General features: G+C 39.2%; 1 non-coding gene across 1 annotated transcript; it reads left to right on the forward strand.

Moving 5' to 3' along the window:
* Positions 1-3,108: 3,108 nt before the first annotated feature.
* LOC145573528 (small nucleolar RNA R71) lies at positions 3,109-3,214 on the forward strand. Its single transcript, XR_014097525.1, has one exon. It is a non-coding gene; the product is annotated as a small nucleolar RNA R71 (small nucleolar RNA).
* The last annotated feature ends 6,560 nt before the right edge of the window (positions 3,215-9,774 follow it).

Here is a 9,774-nt window from a genome sequence, read left to right on the forward strand (position 1 = left end):
GGATTGAGATCCTTAGTGTCACTGTACTTGCAACAGCAGCCCTTTGCATGGTTTTGCTTCCACCAGGAACAATTAGCCCAAGTAAAAGATCTTTCTCTCTCTCTCTAGGTTTCTATAGCTATAAATCTTTTGCCAGCATTACTAACAAAACCGACTATGTAGGCTTCATTGGAATGACACTATCATATGTTCTAGGGTTAAATTTAGGTATGGTTTTCTCAATTAAAAATCAATGCATAGTAGTCAATCAAATTATTTCTATAGAGAGGATTAATCAGTACACGGATATACCCAGTGAAGCTCTAGAAGTCATCAATGATAGCCATCCTCCACAAAACTGGCCATCGGTAGGAAAAGTGGTGGTCCATTATTTGCAGGTAAGTTTTCTATATTGAATCAACATGTATTAAGAAAAAGATACTTAACATTTTATGTCTGAAATAGATAAGATATAGACCAGACACACCACTTGTTCTTAAGGGAATCAGTTGCATAATTGAAGTTGAGACAAAATTAGTGTTGTTGGTAGGACAGGCAGTGGAAAGACTATCTTAATAGGGGTAGTATTTCGCTTGGTAGAACTAGTAGATGGGAATATTATAGTTGATGGAGTAGATATATGTTTGGTAAGACTTCACGATTTAAGGTCTGTTTCGGGATTATCCCTCAAGAACCCACACTATTAAATGGAAGTGTATAATTCAACTTGTATCCGTTGTGTCAGCATATTGATGAAGAAATCTTGGATAGTGGGAGGTATAGTTTCCCTTTCTTCAATTCGGTAAAAATATTTAGAATACATACATTTTGTGTAATGCATGACGATTGCTGATTTTCCTTCATAATTTTTATAGAAGGTTTTAGGAAAATGTCAACTCAAAGAAGCTTTGCAAATTAAAAGAAGGATCAGGGCTTTGATTCCTTTGGTATTACTTTCTCCTGGATGCTTCACTTTTTTTTTAACAAAGGTATTCTGACAAATTATTATTGTACTAAAATTCTCATTTTAGTTGTGGAGGATGGATCAAATTGGAGCATGGGACAACAACGACTATTTGGTCTGGGTCGTGCTTTATTGTGAAGAAGTAGGATACTGGTGTTCGATGAAGCAACCGCATCAATCGATAATGCAACTGAGATGATTCTACAGAAAATTATACGACCAGATTTTGCAGATTGCATAGTAATCACGGTAGCCCATAGGATACCAATTGTTTTGGGTGTTTTTGTCCCTCGGGAGAGTTACAACTCGAACACTGATCTGGTGATGCCTGTACCTGCAAAATAATGGAGACTTTGGGTGGTTGGAGCTCCGCCTCCGACGATCAAGTTAGAACGTGTAGGAGAATATGAAAAGGTGCGGAAAGCAAAGAGAGATCTTCTCAGATTCCGAGATCAAGTGTTTTCTCTTATGTAAGAGAATGTAGGGTTGTTGTAATAAATATATATATGCCCCATAAATGGGGGAAATCTCCCTATTTATAGGGTCATTGGAAAAAGTGTCCTTTCTTAGGTCATCCTGACCTAGTTTGGTGGGCTGCGTCGTAATACGGCTTTCTCGGGATTTGGGCCAAAAAGGCAGCCTTTTCTCCCATTTGCTTGAGATGACACGTGTCATTAGGTGAGAGATCCATTTGGGCCTCCCGGAGGCTAACACGTGTCAGCTTATGATAGGGCCAAGTGTCTTGGGTAATTTTACCCAAAACATTTACCCCTCACAGATGTGACATGGCTTGCCACGGGGCATCTGTGACATTTGTCACACATACATTGGGTGGTCAATTTTACAGTTCACCCATCTTTGTAATTTACATCATTATCCTTGGATTCACCCTCTATAAATATCATCATTGCCTCTCAATTTTTGCAAATTCACGAAAAAACACTTGAGAGAATCTAAGAGAATCTTTGACTTTTCTTAAAAGGACGTTTCCGCCAGCTGCTTGCTTTCATCCGTCTGACACAGCCAGTTCAAGCAACTTTCAACAGTAATTTAACGAGGTAACCGCCTTCTTTTTCTCTCTCTTTATATTATGCTCTTCCGTCTGTGTTTTTTCTTCCCTTTTTATAAATGGTATCATAAACACACACGGCACGGCCTATGGTAGCTGTTAGCCGGTCACCTGGGACGGCTAAATCTAGGACTAGGGGTGCCGCCTGCCCCAATCTTCACTCGTCCCCAAATCCGACCGTGTTTGTGTTTGTGCAGGACACTATGGCAAGAATTAAGAGGACAGCTCAAGCGTCCAGTGATGAAGAGGACGAGAGTCTTATTAGGGTTCCTAGGAGTGAAGTCTCTTATCATCCGTCTGGCATCCCAACTACGCCGGATGACTCCATTTTGGATGAGTTAGAAAATAAGTCTAGCGAAGAGACATCCGGTTCCGAACAGCGATCGTCCCAGTCTAGCGAAGAGAGGCCGCCTGAGGCTGCAGAAGAGGAATCCGAAGAGAAGGCCGACTCTGTTGAGAGAGGCCATGAGGCGACTTTGTCTTCTTTTCAAAAGAATTACACCCCTGTACTTCACTCACATAGTACACCCCTGTACTATAACCTTGGTTGTTATAGTTACTATAGAAACCTTGGTTTCCTTGGGTTATATAACCACTCCCTTCATTATAGTTGTCAAAATTTCCTTGGTGATGATAATTCCTATTCCTTTCATAGTCATCACATCCATCACAAGAAGTATTAGGGCAAATAGAACCATCATGATCATTCAATCTACATAAATCACAAACCCAACATTCACTAATCATGCAACAAGAAGAGGTAAGAGAGTTTGGGTAAGGAGGTGTACCTCTCCCTTTAGTTTGGAAGGGAAGAATTGGTGCTTGTGAAGAAGCATTCTCAAGCTTAGTCTTGATAGAAGTCACCTATTCCCCTAGGTCCAAAATGGCACTAAGTTGATCAACCGAGCTACTCTTGCTTGTTGACTCTTTCTCACCCTCTTTCCAATTCATGTAGTGCTTCACTACATCGTCTGTCACGTCTACAACTTCTTCCTCCATCTTGTTCATGATAGGGCCTTCAGCTCCGGCATCAAGGATAGACTTCCCTTGAGGACTCAAACCACCATAAAAGATTTGAATGATTTGGTAAGTCGGAATTCCATGGTAAGGACATTCTCTTTGATATTCCTTGTATCTTTCCCAAGCCTCATACAAACTCTCGCTAGGCTTTTGCTTGAAACTTTGGATTAGAGTTCTTGCCTCGGTGGTCTTCTTTTGAGCATAAAAGCGAGAAAGAAACTCTTTGGTGACCTCATCCCAAGTTCTCAAGGAATAAGGCTTCACTTCCTTATCTAGCCACTCCAAAGCTCGTCCGATTAAAGGGAACGGGAATAGCTTGAGCCTTATGAATTCTTGAGAAACCCCGTTGACCTTGATTGTGTTGTAATATTTTTCAAACTCTTTGAGGCTTTCGTGCTTGGCACCACTAAATTGCCTTCTTTTGATCATTGTTATCATTGTCGGCCTTATCTCAAAGTCATTAGCCGGTGTTGTTGGCGGAGCAATACCACTCTCAAATGTATAGGCACCCGGAGTTCACAACTTCTTCAAAGCAACCCTTGGTACCTCCCCCATAATTCCTTATTATTCTTCTTGAAATTCTTCTTCGCTTAAAGAGCTAGGACTCAAGTATCTTCTAGCAACTCTTATTCTTGCGATAGTTCTCTCAATTTCTGGATCAAAAGGTACTAAAGTCCTTCCTCAATGCTTAAGAGGGAGAAAAGATTCACATCAAAATATTTTTGCATTTTCTCATATTTCACTTTTATATTTTTTTGCATTTTTAAAATTCATAACAATTGTCCCCGCCTCTTTTAACTATGGACGGCCTTTTCAACTTTGCACTTGAATGTCCTTGCCTTTTTTTAACTAGGGACGGCTGTTTCATTTATTCACTTGCCATTATTCACAAAATATACAAAGTATAAGCTTGCTTACAAATAAGAACCAATACCCAAACTCATATACCACAATCTCCAATAACATGATCATTTGCTTCACAAAAACCAAAAATGGAACAAAAATGAAATAAGATGCTCAAAATTCTAAAGACGTGGCTTGAAAAGAAGGGAAAAGGCTCAAATGGTTAGCAAGTAGGCAAATGTAAACCCAAAAAATTAAAAATAATGAAGACTGTCCTAGAAAAGAAAAATTATCACCCCGAAAAGATGCCTTTGTCCTCCCTAGATGTTTCAGTCTCGGTCTTGAGAATTATGAATCAAGATTCTAGATTAGGGCTGCAATAATCAAGGATCCATGCCGCTCATGCAAGTAAGTGTAGAAGGCTTGAAAAATTGTAAACCTCACATGGATGTAACAAAAACTCACTATTGGTGTCAAATCGACTATAGGAAGAAACTACCAAACATGCCACAAACAAGTAGAATCGGGTTTCATGATCCCCCTAGTTCGTAGACACGCTACCTTAGCATACGCCATCCTAAAATCAACCAAGGATATTCCCAAACCGTGCATACCACTACCACTTAGGAAGATGTTCATTCAAAAGCAAAAGTCCGTTGGTATATAGTCTAATTCACAAGAAAGATAACAAAAAGAAAAATAAAGCCTCAAAAAACTTTATACAAACAAAAAACAAAAAGAAAGAGAAGAAAAGAAAAGAAAAGAAAAGAAAGAAAAGTATAGAAAAATAAAGAAAAGAAGAAAGCAAATATAAAGGAAGAGTAGGAAAATAAAGAAAGGAACAAATATGCAAGTATGACACGTAATTCCCAATCGTCATACAAGTGATCAATTGACAACATCGCCAATGATCCCAAACACTCTAAGGTGTTACAAGCATACATCCTCACACCGTTTAACTTCTCCTAAAACTAATCCTAATCTATGCATCCAAGAAAAGTAAAGAAATAAAAGAAAGAAAATAAGAAGGATCTCACCAGGCTTCCAAGCAATGCTAATAAAAATAAGGCGAAAGATGAACCACCTTCATTAAGCTCCAAGAATCAGTAGCATTATCATCAAAGCCAAGAGAGAAGAAAAATAGAAAATAGAGCTATAAACAAAGAAAACAGCTAGTAACTTCAAAACAAAATAAAAGAAAGGAAAACGAAATAAAAAGAAACTACAAAGCAAAAATCAAGTTAAACTACCAAAAAGTAAGAATAAGCAAAGAAAACTAAAGGAACTATACACTAAAATAGAAACTAATCACTTAAACTACAAGATTTGGGTTTAAGGGATTTGGATTCAAGGGTTTTTGAATTAATATGTAAGAAATGGATTTTTGATATATGTGAGAAACGGAGGTAAGGTTTCAGTTCTTTAGAGTGAGAATGAGGGTCGTGCGTGCAAGAATGAGGTTGAGGGTAAATGAGGGAAAGAAAGAAGAAAGAAAGGAAATAAAAGCTCGGTGCTACCCAGGTGCTCAGCCACGCGACCTGGCTGCGCGCCCGCGCCCGTGTCTCGCGAGGCCGCGCCTCTGCCTGGCGCGCTCGCTCCACTGCAGCTTCCTTTCTTGAAATTGTTGCTTGGTTTTTTCTCGAAAAGAAGAGGGCAACTCAGCCCCTGCTGGTGCGTGCGCGCACATACACTGTGTGTGCGCACCAGCCAAGGCCAAGGGGGGGCTTGCTCCCTCTTGTGCTTACTTTCGTGCTCGCGCTCTCATCGACGCTCACGAGCGTCATAATCAAGTGATACCCACGAGGGGGGGCGGGGGCAGACCAAAAATCACAAAAAATCACAATATTTTTTTTTCACAAATCACTTATTCATGATTAAAATTCACGAGTACACAAGCACGAGATCGCACTTGCACATCAATTTCTCCTTCACCTTAATTCAACTCAAACCTCTTGAAACCTTTAATATTTACCAAAATTGTGGAAAATCTTAATCTACTCAATCCCGAGGTACCTTACCCTTTCACCTCAAAATTCGATAAAATCAAACACATTCTCATCAAAAATACGAAAAATCTTTCCATTGCTCATGCTCGCTTGAAATAATCCAATTCCCATGAATTTAACCTATCAATACAAATAGAAAAAAAGAGTAAGAAAGGAAAGCAAAAGAAAGAAAATTAAGAAAAATAGAAATCAAAAGAAAAGGGGTTAAAAAACCGGGTTGCATCCCGGGAAGCGCTTGCTTAAGGTCCTTAGCTTGATCCTTCCTCCAAATCATGGAGGGTCAAAGAACACCACCTTGTCCAAAGTGGTGGAGAGGGTAAAATCATTGCAATGCTTGGGAAAAATCACATCATGAGCCATGTCATCTTGAACCATAGAAACCAGATCAAACTTTTTAGGCTTCAACTTTCTTTTATATTTATTGGAAACTCTCTTTTTCTTCCTTGATTTCTTCTTCCTTGGAGCTTTGAGATCCACACGTTCACCACTTGAAGAACTATTTTCGTCATCCTTCATAGAAAGCTCAAACCAAGAAGGCATTTCAAATTAATTCTCAAGCTTTGAGGGGTCCTTGTCTTCTTCACTAACAACCTTGCTTTCAATACTTTTCAGAACATCATCACAAGCTACAAGCATATCGTTAGTAGAAGACACAAACATGGAATCATTAACATTCGAAGTCAATGAATTTATGCACATAATTCCTTGCACATATGATAGAGACTCATGCACAAACTTGCCTTATCATTACCAATACCCAAAGTACTCATGCTACCTTTCACATCTATCAAAGCACCCGAAGTTGCTAAGAATGGCATCCCTAGAATGATAGGAATATTGTCATCTTCCGCGGGGATAGTGAAATCTCCTATCTGAAGGGAGACATCCTCAACTCTACCCTTTGGGAACTTAATAGAACGGTCAGGCAATTGAAGGGTCATGTTGGTTGGAAGGAGCTCACGTAACTTAAGTTTCTTAAAGACGGAATAAGGCATGATGCTAACACTAGCACCAAGATCACAAAGGGCATTTTGGAACAATTTACCATTAATATTGCTAGGGATGGAGAAATTCTAGGGGTCTTTCATTTTTTGGGGTAAGTCACTATGGATAAGGGCACTACAACATTCCCCCAAACTCACCGGTTCAACCACATTACAATCTCTCTTACCGCTCAAGATTTCCTTAAGAAATTTAGAATAGTTTGGCATTTGTTCCAAAACATCAGTGAAAGGAATAGAAAGATGAATTTTCCTAAGCATCTTGATAAATTTTCCAAATTGTTCATCCAATTTGTGCCTATTGAACTTTTTGGGGTAGAAAAGTTTCGGTTTGAAAACCTCATATTGCTTCCTCTCTTCCTCCTTTGCCTCCTCATTAGAACTCTCACTCATCTTGCTAGACTCATCATGCTTATTCCCCTCGCTCAAATCACTCTCCTTTTGACCCTCCTTACTCTTCCTAGAAACACTTTTATCAAGGACCTTACCACTCCTAGTGGTGATAGAATAGACCGATTCCTTAGGATCAATACCTTGTGAGGGTAAAGAAGAGGGGCTATCATGCTCTATCAAAATATTGCCCAATCCAGAAATTTGGTTCTCTAACATCTTACTATGAGTCATCATGTCATTAAACGTTTTGTCACAAGACGATATGTGAGCGTTCAACACCTTGATTTGATTTTCCATGACATTCTCTAAACGACTCATAGAATAAGATAGTTGAACATAGGAATTATTACCTTTGCCTTGTGTCTTTGGAGTAAATCAGGGTGGGGGACCTCTTTAAGCATTGTTTTGAAAATTTCCCCCACTTTGGTTACTCAAATTACCCCTACCTTGATATTGGCTATAACTTTGATTAAGGTTACCATAACCTTGGTTATGATTCCCATATCCTTAGCCGTGACTTTGACCACTCTAACCTTGGTTGTTATAGTTACCAAGGAAACCTTGGTTTCCTTGGTTCCTATAACCACTCCCTTGATTATAGTTGTCAAAATTTCCTTGGTGATGATTGTTCCTATTCCCATCATAGTCATCACATCAATCACAAGAAGAATTAGGGCAAGTAGAAGCATCATGATCATTCAATCCACATAAATCACAAACCCAACATTCACTAATCATGTAACAAGAAGAGGTAAGAGAGTTTGGGTAAGGAGGTGTACCTCTCCCTTTAGTTTGGGAGGGAAGAATTGGTGCTTGTGAAGAAGCATTCTCAAGCTTAGTCTTGATAGAAGTCACCTCTTCCCCTAGGTCAAAAATTTGTGTGGATAATTTTTTGATGGCACTAAGTTGATCAACCGAGCTACTCTTGCTTGTTGACTCTTTCTCACCCTCTTGCCAATTCATGTAGTGCCTCACTACATCGTCTGTCACGTTGACAACTTCTTCCTTCATCTTGTTTATGATTGGGCTTCCGGCTCCGGCATCAAGGCTAGACTTCCCTTGAGGACTCAAACCACCATAAAAGATTTAAATGATTTGGTAACTCGAAATTCCATGGTAAGGACATTCTCTTCGATATTCCTTGTATCTTTCCTAAGCCTCATACAAACTCTCGCTGGGATATTGCTTGAAACTTTGGATTAGAGTTCTTGCCTCAGTGGTCTTCTTTTGAGGATAAAAGTGAGAAAAAAACTCTTTGGTGACCTCATCCCAAGTTCTCAAAGAATAAGGCTTCACTTCCTTGTCTAGACACTCCAAAGCTCGTCCGATTAAAGGGAACAGGAATAGCTTGAGCCTTATGAATTCTTGAGAAACCCCGTTGACCTTGATTGTGTTGCAATATTTTTCAAACTCTTTGAGATGATTTAGTGGGCTTTCGTGCTTGGCACCACTAAATTTCCTTCTTTTGATCATTGTTATCATTGCCAGCCTTATCTCAAAGTCATTAGCCGGTGTTGTTGGCGGAGCAATACCACTCTCAAATGTATAGGCACCCAACTTATTCAAAGTAACCCTTGGTACCTCCCCCATGCTTCCTTATTCTTCTTCTTGAAATTCTTCTTCGCTTGAAGAGCTAGGACTCAAATATCGTCTAGCAACTCTTATCCTTGCGATTGTTCTCTCAATTTCCGGATCAAAAGGTCCTTCCTCTTGTCCTACGCATATAATATCAAAGAAACAATTAGTAGCATGGCTACAAGTGTAGCCTAAAAGAGAAAAATCTTTTTGTATTTTTGAAATGAAACGAAATAGAATCAACAACAATAGCAAAGAACTACGCCATTCCCCGGCAACGACGCCATTTTTTATGGAAGGTGAATTCTAGGTCATTGGAAACTAAAATTCCTCCAATCAAACTAAAAATATAACCAAACCTACACCAAGTAATAGGGCAAGTTCTGGTCGAACCACTAGGAATGGGGGGAAATTTGCTACGGCCAATGTCAAGCTAATTTGAAAGGTAAGATGGTAATGTAGGTTATCTAATTCAACTAATCAAACCAAGTAAATCAATATATCAAGACACTAGGGATTTAGGATCCACATGTACTTGCAATGGACACACACTAATCGGGTTGGGGATTGATTAATTTGAGTATTGAAAGGGAAGATAGACAATGCAATCAAAAGAGCTCGACAAGCTATCTCCTAGTGGTCTAGCTAGCGCCAACTACGAAAGACTCTAACTAGGAACATCACTGACCAAGCTCAATCGACAAATGCGAGCTACAAATGAATTGTCCGTATCAAAGTAGACTCACAATGCAATCTAGTATGACAATCAAAGTTAGCTACTCTTTAACTAATCACACACATACACAAAATCAATCAACCAATTTAATCTCAATGCTAAATTAATCAAAAACCCCCAATTAGCTATGATCCATCACTAAAACATGCTTCACCACATCCCTAGCAAGTAAACTACTCACAATCCAT

Source organism: Chenopodium album, chromosome 12 (genome assembly GCF_948465745.1).
Source record: "Chenopodium album chromosome 12, dcCheAlbu1.1, whole genome shotgun sequence".
NCBI classification, from domain to species: domain Eukaryota; kingdom Viridiplantae; phylum Streptophyta; class Magnoliopsida; order Caryophyllales; family Amaranthaceae; genus Chenopodium; species Chenopodium album.